Raw genomic sequence first — 3364 nt, forward strand, 5'->3', positions numbered from 1 at the left:
GTAGTTAAATTTAACATTTGATTTGCATTCAAAAAATATTATTTTATGTAATCTATCTTATAAAGAATATGAAGTGATACATCACATTTAGTTTCGACCTAAAAATTAGGTAAATTTACCCTTATTCTTAATATTAATTGAAACCAAAATAGAGGTTTATTACTGTTAATAATAAAATTGAATTAAATTCCAATTAAAGAAATATGATGAACAAAAAAAAGCTGCTAACTTTTATTTTTAATGGTTAAATTCCATTTATATTTCTATATTTATTTATTAGTTTAATAAAAACATTACATTTTCATTGTAAAAATAAATATTATTATTTATAAATTACTAATTTTAATTCTTTAAGTATTTAAAGATAACATAAATCTCCCTTACAACTTCAACGTAATACTCTAATTATAAGCTATTTAAACACCAAATAACAAAAAATATTAGTACAAAAAAAAATAAACTTATTAATATTATAATTAAACTATTATTCTGCAAAATTTGATTAAATTTTGAATATCCCAATAAATTTTTATATAAATAAAATCCTCCAAAAAATTCAGATCAACCCTGATCAAAACTTTTATACAAATTTTTACCTAAAAATAAAAAATTAAAAATTAACCCATATGTAACAATATTAGGCATAAATCACATCGAACCAAAAAATAAAGAAATAAAATAATTTTGTAAAGATTTATTGAAAAAATATAAAGAAATTTTTGAAATATAATATCCTACTAATCCCCCTAAAATACACACAATTAAAGTTAATAATTTTAATAAAAAAGGTAAACAAATTATTGAAGGGGTGCCAAATAACAGTCAATTTAAAAATCCTCCACCAATAATTCTTATAAATAATAAACCAGATATTCCTTTTAATATAATTCAACTATTATCTCTCAATAAATTTAAACTATAAAAATTAAAATTTCCAACTAATGAATAATAAACTAAACGAATTGAATATCTAACTGTTAATCCTGTAGAAAAGAAAAAAAGAAAAAAAGAAAATATATTAATATAACTCAATGATACAATTTCTAAAATTATATCTTTAGAATAAAATCCAGCCAAAAAAGGTATTCCACATAAAGCTAAATTAGCAATATTAAAATATCTACATGTAAAAGGTATATAACTTCTTAATCCTCCTATTAAACGAATGTCTTGTAAATTATTTATATTATGAATAATAGCCCCAGCACACATAAATAATAATGCTTTAAATAAAGCATGAGTTAATAAATGGAAAAAAGCTAATTTATAAAATCCTATAGATAAAATTCTCATTATTAACCCCAATTGACTTAAAGTAGATAATGCAATAATTTTTTTAAATCAAACTCAAAATTAGCTCCTAACCCTGATATAAATATTGTCAATCCTGAAATTAATAACAATCTTTGTCCTAAAATTGTATCTCCAATTAATAAATTAAACCGGATTAATAAATAAACTCCAGCAGTAACAAGAGTAGATGAATGTACCAAAGCTGACACAGGAGTAGGGGCTGCTATTGCTGCAGGTAACCAAGCTGAAAATGGAATTTGAGCTCTTTTAGTTATTGCCGCCAATACAATTAATATACCAATAATCAATATATTTATATCTAAAATATTAAATTTTAATAAAAAAATATAATTTCAAGATCCATAATTTAATATTCAAGCAATCGCTAATAATAAAGCAACATCTCCAATACGATTTGATAAAACAGTTAATATACCTGCATTATAAGATTTTACATTTTGAAAATAAATCACTAATAAATAAGAAACTAACCCTAAACCATCTCATCCTAATAAAATTCTAATTAAATTTGGAGAAATAATTAAAAATATCATTGATATAACAAATAACAAAACTAATAAAATAAATCGATTAATATTTATATCTCCTGCTATATATTCTTTTCTATAATAAATTACTAAAGACGAAATTAATAATACAAAACATATAAAAATTAATCTTATTCAATCAAATAAAAAAGTTATTACAATTCTAATTCTATTTAAAGAAATTAATTCTCATTCTAAAAAAATTGAATAATCATGATTAATAAATATTAAACCAAAAATAAAAGAAATAATTCTTAAATTAATTAATAATCAAAATCTTATTCTACATAAAGATAAATTTTTCACAATTTAAAATAAAATTTTATATTTTTGACACCACAAATCAATGTTTTAATTAAACTATTTAAATATAATCAAAAAAAATTATTTCACTTTTTATAATCAATAAATTTAAAGGAACCCAGTGTAATAATAGTAATAAAAATTCTCGTATATTATTTATTCTAAAAGAATAAACCCCTGAATAAATTTTTCCATGTTGTCTATAAGAATACAAATATAAAGTATAAGCTGCTCTAAAAAAAGATAAAAATGATAAAGCAATCATTGAATATCAAGATCAACTTACAATTCTATTTATTAAAGAAATTTCTCCTAATAAATTTAATGTAGGAGGAGCAGCTATATTTCCAGATCTTAATAAAAATCATCATAAAGTTAAAGAAGGTATAAAATTTAATAACCCTTTATTAATTAATAATCTTCGTCTACCTAACCGCTCATATCTAATATTAGCTAAACAAAATAAACCTGAAGAACATAATCCATGACCAATTATTAATCTATACCCTCCACAAATTCCTCAATTTCTTAAATTCATAATTCCTGCTAAAACAATCCCTATATGAGCAACAGAAGAATAAGCAATTAATGACTTTATATCAACTTGACGTAAACAATTTAATCTAATTAAAATTCCTCCAATTAAAGAAATTCTAATAAAAAAATAATTAAATTTTAAACAAACAAATGAAATAAATGAAAATACCCGTAAAAGTCCATACCCTCCTAATTTCAATATAATTCCAGCTAAAATCATTGAACCAGAAATTGGAGCTTCAACATGAGCTTTAGGTAACCATAAATGAACCAAAAATATAGGCATTTTAACCAAAAAAGCTAAAATTATCGAAAAATATAATAATTCATAATTAAACATATAATTACTTAAAAAATAAAAATTTAAATTTCCTAATTTTTCATATAAATAAAAAATTCCAATTAATATAGGCAAAGATACAAATAAAGTATAAAACAATAAATAAATTCCAGCTTGTAAACGCTCAGGTTGATACCCTCACCCTAAAATTAATAATAAAGTTGGAATTAAACTCCCTTCAAAAAATAAGTAAAAAGCAAAAATATTTATTCTAGAAAAAGTTAAAAATAAAAAAATAACATAAAAATTACATTCACTAAAAATAAATTATTATAATTTTTAAATTTTTGAATTTTTTCACTTGCTATTAATATTAATGCACAAATTCAAAATCTTAATAAAA

At 20.8% G+C, this 3364-nt stretch overlaps 1 pseudogene; it reads right to left on the reverse strand.

Moving 5' to 3' along the window:
* Positions 1–507: 507 nt before the first annotated feature.
* Positions 508–2967, reverse strand: LOC119663923 (annotated as a pseudogene).
* Positions 2968–3364: the final 397 nt, after the last annotated feature.

This window comes from Teleopsis dalmanni, unplaced genomic scaffold, assembly GCF_002237135.1.
Source record: "Teleopsis dalmanni isolate 2A unplaced genomic scaffold, ASM223713v2 unscaffolded_contig_1113, whole genome shotgun sequence".
NCBI classification, from domain to species: domain Eukaryota; kingdom Metazoa; phylum Arthropoda; class Insecta; order Diptera; family Diopsidae; genus Teleopsis; species Teleopsis dalmanni.